This window comes from Oncorhynchus tshawytscha, unplaced genomic scaffold (assembly GCF_018296145.1).
Source record: "Oncorhynchus tshawytscha isolate Ot180627B unplaced genomic scaffold, Otsh_v2.0 Un_contig_4194_pilon_pilon, whole genome shotgun sequence".
Taxonomy (NCBI): Eukaryota; Metazoa; Chordata; class Actinopteri; order Salmoniformes; family Salmonidae; genus Oncorhynchus; species Oncorhynchus tshawytscha.
This window is the reverse complement of record NW_024609009.1, coordinates 11,893-20,000: the sequence shown is the minus strand read 5'-3', so window position 1 is coordinate 20,000 and position 8,108 is coordinate 11,893. Positions and strand designations below refer to the sequence as shown.

The 8,108-nt window shown below is 43.5% G+C and overlaps 1 pseudogene; it reads left to right on the top strand.

Moving 5' to 3' along the window:
• LOC112241593 overlaps positions 1-6,891 on the top strand; it is a 57,964-nt pseudogene extending 51,073 nt beyond the window's left edge.
• Positions 6,892-8,108: the final 1,217 nt, after the last annotated feature.

Here is an 8,108-nt window from a genome sequence, read left to right as displayed (position 1 = left end):
AATATTTACTGGTGAACAGACCTGTGTGTGTATGTTTAAGGATTTAAAGAGTCAGTAATAGATTGCCTGAGTCTTCAGCGTAGATAAACACTAAGAGTGCACCACCATCAGCACTGACACTACAACGGAGACCATTATAATGGAACGGACGACATGCAGGACATACATATGGGATCTATGTATTAAAGATGATGACAGCTTTAATTCAGAGGCTGCAGTAATAGCCAGCTCAAGGTGGTTGTAAGGTCATGTCACCTTTAACCTCTCAGACAGGAAGGTGTCATGGACCTCAGCTGGGCTGTTGGGACACGGGGGAAAGTGAGGGAGAAAGCATATAAAATATACTAAAAAGACAACCAGGAAAGTGATAGAAGTGAGACATACAGTGCCTTGCGAAAGTATTCGGCCCCCTTGAACTTTGCGACCTTTTGCCACATTTCAGGCTTCAAACAAAGATATAAAACTGTATTTTTTTGTGAAGAATCAACAACAAGTGGGACACAATCATGAAGTGGAACGACATTTATTGGATATTTCAAACTTTTTTAACAAATCAAAAACTGAAAAATTGGGCGTGCAAAATTATTCAGCCCCTTTACTTTCAGTGCAGCAAACTCTCTCCAGAAGTTCAGTGAGGATCTCTGAATGATCCAATGTTGACCTAAATGACTAATGATGATAAATACAATCCACCTGTGTGTAATCAAGTCTCCGTATAAATGCACCTGCACTGTGATAGTCTCAGAGGTCCGTTAAAAGCGCAGAGAGCATCATGAAGAACAAGGAACACACCAGGCAGGTCTGAGATACTGTTGTGAAGAAGTTTAAAGCTGGATTTGGATACAAAAAGATTTCCCAAGCTTTAAACATCCCAAGGAGCACTGTGCAAGCGATAATATTGAAATGGAAGGAGTATCAGACCACTGCAAATCTACCAAGACCTGGCCGTCCCTCTAAACTTTCAGCTCATACAAGGAGAAGACTGGTCAGAGATGCAGCCAAGAGGCCCATGATCACTCTGGATGAACTGCAGAGATCTACAGCTGAGGTGGGAGACTCTGTCCATAGGACAACAATCAGTCGTATATTGCACAAATCTGGCCTTTATGGAAGAGTGGCAAGAAGAAAGCCATTTCTTAAAGATATCCATAAAAGTGTCGTTTAAAGTTTGCCACAAGCCACCTGGGAGACACACCAAACATGTGGAAGAAGGTGCTCTGGTCAGATGAAACCAAAATTGAACTTTTTGGCAACAATGCAAAACGTTATGTTTGGCGTAAAAGCAACACAGCTCATCACCCTGAACACACCATCCCCACTGTCAAACATGGTGGTGGCAGCATCATGGTTTGGGCCTGCTTTTCTTCAGCAGGGACAGGGAAGATGGTTAAAATTGATGGAAAGATGGATGGAGCCAAATACAGGACCATTCTGGAAGAAAACCTGGTGGAATCTGCAAAAGACCTGAGACTGGGACGGAGATTTGTCTTCCAACAAGACAATGATCCAAAACATAAAGCAAAATCTACAATGGAATGGTTCAAAAATAAACATATCCAGGTGTTAGAATGGCCAAGTCAAAGTCCAGACCTGAATCCAATCGAGAATCTGTGGAAAGAACTGAAAACTGCTGTTCACAAATGCTCTCCATCCAACCTCACTGAGCTCGAGCTGTTTTGCAAGGAGGAATGGGAAAAAATGTCAGTCTCTCGATGTGCAAAACTGATAGAGACATACCCCAAGCGACTTACAGCTGTAATCGCAGCAAAAGGTGGCGCTAAAAAGTATTAACTTAAGGGGGCTGAATAATTTTGCACGCCCAATTTTTCAGTTTTTGATTTGTTAAAAAGTTTGAAATATCCAATAAATGTCGTTCCACTTCATGATTGTGTCCCACTTGTTGTTGATTCTTCACAAAAATACAGTTTTATATCTTTATGTTTGAAGCCTGAAATGTGGCAAAAGGTCGCAAAATTCAAGGGGGCTGAATACTTTCGCAAGGCACTGTACAGTAGGTTGTCCGGAGGTGTTGGGATAAATCAGAATAGATCTCTGTTTCCCTGTGACAACGGCCATAAAGCAGTCTTCTACACGTTGAGAGATAGCTGATCACTATTGTCATGGGGCGGCAGGGTAGCCTAGTGGTTAGAGCGTTGGTCTAGTTGCAAGTTCAAACCCCGAGCTGACAAGGTACAAATCTGTTGTTCTGCCCTGAACAAGGCAGTTAACCCACTATTCCTAGACCGTCATTGAAAATAAGAATTTGTTCTTAACTGAATTGCCTAGTTAAATAAAAGGTTAAAAAAATGTCTTTCAATGAGGAGTGGCTTCTGTCTGGCCACTCTACCTTACAAGGCCTGATTGGTGGAGTGCTGCAGAGATGGTTGTCCTTCTGGAAGGTTCTCCCATCTCCACAGACCACTGGGTTACGTTCAGCTTGGCTGGGCGACCAGCTCTAGGAAGAGTCTTTATGGTTCCAAACATCTTCCATTTCAGAATGCTGGAGGCCACTGTGTTCTTGGGGACCTTCAATGCTGCAGACATGTTTAGGTACCCTTCCCCAGATCTGTGCCTCGACACAATCCTGTCTCAGAGCCCTAAGGACAATCCCTTCAACATTATGTCTTGGTTTTTGCTCTGACATGCACTGTCAGCTGTGGGACCTTATATAGACAGGTGTGTGCCTTTCCAAATCATGTCCAATCAAATTAATTTACCACAGATGGACTCCAATCAAGTTGTAGAAACATCTCAAGGATGATCAATGGAAACAGGATGCACCTGAGATCAATTTCAAGTCTCACAGAGAAGAGTCTGAATACTTACGTAAATAAGATATTTCTGTTTTTAGTTTTTAATACATCTGGTTTGGCTTTGTCATCATGAGGTATTGTGTGTAGATTGATGAGGAAAATGTTTAATTCTATACATTTTAGAACAAGGCTGTAACATAACAAAATGTGGAAAAAGGGGAAAGGGTCTGAATACTTTCCAAATGCACTGTACAGTAACTCACAGGTCTGTAGTGTAACAGTAGTGTAGTGCACTGTACAGTAACTCACAGGTCTGCAGTGCACTGTACAGTAACTCACAGGTCTGCAGTGTAACAGTAGTGCAGTGCACTGTACAGTAACTCACAGGTCTGCAGTGTAACAGTAGTGTAGTGCACTGTACAGTAACTCACAGGTCTGCAGTGTAACAGTAGTGTAGAGCACTGTACAGTAAATCTGTAGTGTAACAGTAGTGTAGTGCACTGTACAGTAACTCACAGGTCTGCAGTGTAACAGTAGTGTAGAGCACTGTACAGTAAATCTGTAGTGTAACAGTAGTGTAGTGCACTGTACAGTAACTCACAGGTCTGTAGTGTAACAGTAGTGCACTGTACAGTAACTCACAGGTCTGCAGTGTAACAGTAGTGTAGAGCACTGTACAGTAACTCACAGGTCTGCAGTGTAACAGTAGTATAAAGCACTGTACAGTAACTCACAGGTCTGTAGTGTAACAGTAGTGTACTGTACAGTAACTCACAGGTCTGCAGTGTAACAGTAGTGCAGTGCACTGTACAGTAACTCACAGGTCTGTAGTGTAACAGTAGTGCAGTGCACTGTACAGTAACTCACAGGTCTGCAGTGTAACAGTAGTGTAGTGCACTGAGGCCAATAGAGTAATGAAGTGTCCTCATCCCTCATCTAGAATATCTGAGATGTTTTCCCTCTTCAGGCTTCAATCTCCCTCGGCCGCGAGCACGTACATGCACACAGACACACAGACAGAGACAGACAGACACAACTAGGGCTGTGTAAATTACAGCATAATTACAAGGCTCTATACAGAATGATTAATTCACTAATAGCAGTGCTGCTCTGCACAACGCCTCCTCCTTATAAAGGCCTGAGTCAACTAACGACACAGAAGTGCTGAGGGTCCAATAACAGCCACGCCGCCAAACACCTCACTTGAACGTCAGAAACACTTGTGTGTTCCGTTCGGTCCGTGCCAAATGCTAAATGCTGTATATTTCTGCCACTTAGGACATCAGGACGTTGCCTGAGGACAATTAGGGCACATGGCCCTAATGCTAACGTTCTACTGAGATGTGGCCCTAATGCTAACATTCTACTGAGATGTGGCCCTAATGCTAACATTCTACTGAGATGTGGCCCTAATGCTAACGTTCTACTGAGATGTGGCCCTAATGCTAACGTTCTACTGAGATGTGGCCCTAAAGCTAACGTTCTACTGAGATGTGGCCCTAATGCTAACGTTCTACTGAGATGTGGCCCTTATGTTAACGTTCTACTGAGATGTGGCCCTAAAGCTAACGTTCTACCGAGATGTGGCCCTAATGCTAACGTTCTACTGAGATGTGGCCCTAATGCTAACGTTCTACTGAGATGTGGCTCTAATGCTAACGTTCTACTGAGATGTGGCCCTAATGCTAACGTTCTACTGAGATGTGGCCCTAATGCTAACGCTCTACTGAGATGTGGCCCTAATGAGAAGTGACCCTAATGAGAACGTTCTACTGAGATGTGGCCCTAATGATAACGTTCTACTGAGATGTGGCCCTAATGCTAACGTTCTACTGAGATGTGGCCCTAATGAGAAGTGACCCTAATGAGAACGTTCTACTGAGATGTGGCCCTAATGATAACGTTCTACTGAGATGTGGCCCTAATGCTAATGTTTTAGGAGGTTTTGTAGAGAAGAGAAAACAGAAAAGGTGACAGAATGGACACTAACATGTATATGTCCCAAATGGCGCCCTATTCCCTATGATAGTGCACTACTTTCACCAGGGACCTATGGGTTCTATTCCCTATGTAGTGCACTACTTTTCACTAGGGCCCTATGGGTTCTATTCCCTATGTAGTGCACTACTTTTCACCAGGGCCCTATGGGTTCTATTCCCTATGTAGTGCACTACTTTTCACCAGGGCCCTATGGGTTCTATTCCCTATGTAGTGCACTACTTTTCAACAGGGCCCTATGGGTTCTATTCCCTATGTAGTGCACTACTTTTCAACAGGGCCCTATGGGCTCTATTCTCTATGATAGTACACTACTTTTCACCAGGGCCCTATGGGTTCTATTCCCTATGTAGTGCACTACTTTCATCAGGGACCTATGGGTTCTATTCCCTATGTAGTGCACTACTTTCACCAGGGACCTATGGGTTCTATTCCCTATGTAGTGCATTACTTTTCACCAGAGCCCTATGGGTTCTATTCTCTATGATAGTGCACTACTTTCACCAGGGCCCGTAGGGTGGAACAGGATGCCATTTGCGACCCAGCTCATCAGTAATTGGCTAGAGGGAGATTTCACTACCGTGACTCCTTGTTCTAAAATAGATAAAGCCAGACCCCCTGACATGACTCTTTCAGGAGCGTTTTTAAACAGCCCTCTCAGAGAGAATACATTATGAGAAAACATGACTCAGTGTGCTGAGTGAGCAAGGTCGCTGCAGCGTTTCCATCTGAAGTGAATGTGTGTATGCCACTCACGTTCCAGTACGCAGGCTGAAGTGTCTACTGTACTTTGTTGAAGTGACTTTCTAGTGTTTTCATGCTGAAATGGAAGTATCCAAACCTACTGTATGGTGGTGTGTGTTGTTGTGTAGATCAGAATATATTTATGGCTGTTTTTCTCTCTATTGCAGTGTAGATCTGACTGTTTCTCTCTCTGTATTGCAGTGTAGATCTGTGTTTCTCTCTCTCTCTATTGCAGTGTAGATCTGACTGTTTATCTCTCTGCATTGCAGTGTAGATCTGACTGTTTCTCTCTCTGTATTGCAGTGTAGATCTGACTGTGTCTCTCTTTATTGCAGTGTAGATCGGCCTGTATCTCTCTCTGTGTTACAGTGTAGATCTGACTGTCTCTCTCTGTATTGCAGTGTAGATCTGCCTGTATCTCTCTCTGTGTTACAGTGTAGATCTGACTGTTTCTCTCTCTGTGTTACAGTGTAGATCTGACTGTTTCTCTCTCTGTGTTACAGTGTAGATCTGCCTGTTTCTCTCTCTGTGTTACAGTGTAGATCTGACTGTTTCTCTCTCTGTGTTACAGTGTAGATCTGACTGTGTCTCTCTTTATTGCAGTGTAGATCGGCCTGTATCTCTCTCTGTGTTACAGTGTAGATCTGACTGTCTCTCTCTGTATTGCAGTGTCGTGTAGATCTCTGTTTCTTTCTCTCTGTGTGTATTGCAGTGCGGAGCCCAATGTGATTGTATCTCTGTGTATCTGTCACAGTGTTAAACTAACGTCTCTCTGTCACAGTGTTAAACTAACGTCTCTCTCTGTCACAGTGTTAAACTAACGTCTCTCTCTGTCACAGTGTTAAACTAACGTCTCTCTCTGTCACAGTGTTAAACTAACGTCTCTCTCTGTCACAGTGTTAAACTAACGTCTCTCTCTGTCACAGTGTTAAACTAACGTCTCTCTCTGTCACAGTGTTAAACTAACGTCTCTCTCTGTCACAGTGTGGAGCTGGACTTCAAACAGCAGGAAGACAAGCTGCATCCCCTGATGAAGAGGCTGTGTCCTTTAGAGGACCCACACTTCTCTCTGCCTTACCCCCCTGAGGCCTTCACCTCCACCCCTAAACGCAAGGCCAAGGCCGACTCCAAGAAGCACGCCCGATGGAAACTCTGGTTCCTCTGAGACAGGAATTAATATCCAAAAACCCCAAACGTCGTCGTCTTAGGTCAGACAGAGCAACAAGTTGAGGACTCCGTCTGCACTGCGGGATGAGGGCCGAGCATCGGAGTGACGTCACCTATTGGATTTACGGAAGACAAAGGCCCGAACTCTGATTCAGCAGGGTATCTTTGATTTATCCATCTATCAATTCATTCATCTTTTGGATCACAACAAAAACAGAATCCCAATAAAAGGTTTTTCATGGCCTGGTAACCTCAATCTGTCTGAAACTGGTGAGCCCTTCTAATAATGACAATAATGGATATTATTGAACTGGGTTTTTGGTTTTGGAAAGAGCGGCAGGATCTGTAAAAAGAGAAACATAAAGTATGGACCCCCACCCCCCACACACAGAGAGTTTGAATATTTAGTCACTGTTTTCCGCCCCCAAAACGATCTAATTTCCCGAAGCAGAGGATTATTAAATTACACCGCGGCAACTTATTTTCAGATGAACAAGGTGACAAGCTGAAATAGGATGTCCTCTACCCTCACATTTACATCTATTTATTGTGTAGCTCTACGGAGTCTATGGGAGTTTGAATTCAATGACATGATTTATCGGTTCGTTCAGCAACAACCGTCTCTCCATCTCCTCGAGACTGAGTCTTTAATGTGTTGTATATTGTATCTCTTTGACATTGCTTGGAGGTATGGAGAGGAAGTGGACAGTTCTCAAGCATGGCGTTCCTTTCTCCGTGCTCTGACAACTACATCAACGGCATATCAGCATATCGGCTAAAGCACAACGTACTTAACAACTATGTTCAGGAAGACTTTTCTCCACAGTGACTCAAAAAAAACAAAAAAAAAAAAAAAGACTATTTTGACAATAATCATCATGAATAATGTATTAGGATCACGAACAGCAAAGGAGAGAATGAAGAAGACATCACGGATCAGAACAACTGAAACGGACCCAGGACGACGCGTCTCGAAGGAGATGTACATGATGTGCATGTAACTGCCAGAATAAAAGGAAACACTCGGAGTAAATTAGGATTCTGCTGGTTCTGTTATGGGATGGTTTTAGGTCCAGTCAGCCCCTTAGAGAGCAGGGTAAACACCAGTAAACACACAGCCAATCAACCAATGGGGAAGCGTTTCTATCCTCATAGGAGTAGATGACAATAACACCCCCCCCCACACACACACAGGGAACGTGCTGTCACTGAATGGCTTTTCCACCCCGTCAACAAAACACCAAATGATGGAGTTTTTCATCACATCCCTGGAAGAGAGTTTCAGCCCCTTGTAGAATCTCTACCAATGTGGATTGAAGCTGTTCTGGCTGCTGGTGGCCCAACACCCAATTAAGACACTTTCATGTTGGTGTTTCCTTTATTTTGGCAGTTACATGCCTCTTTGCATAAATTGCCTTTTGACATTAAACGATGACTTACAAAAAA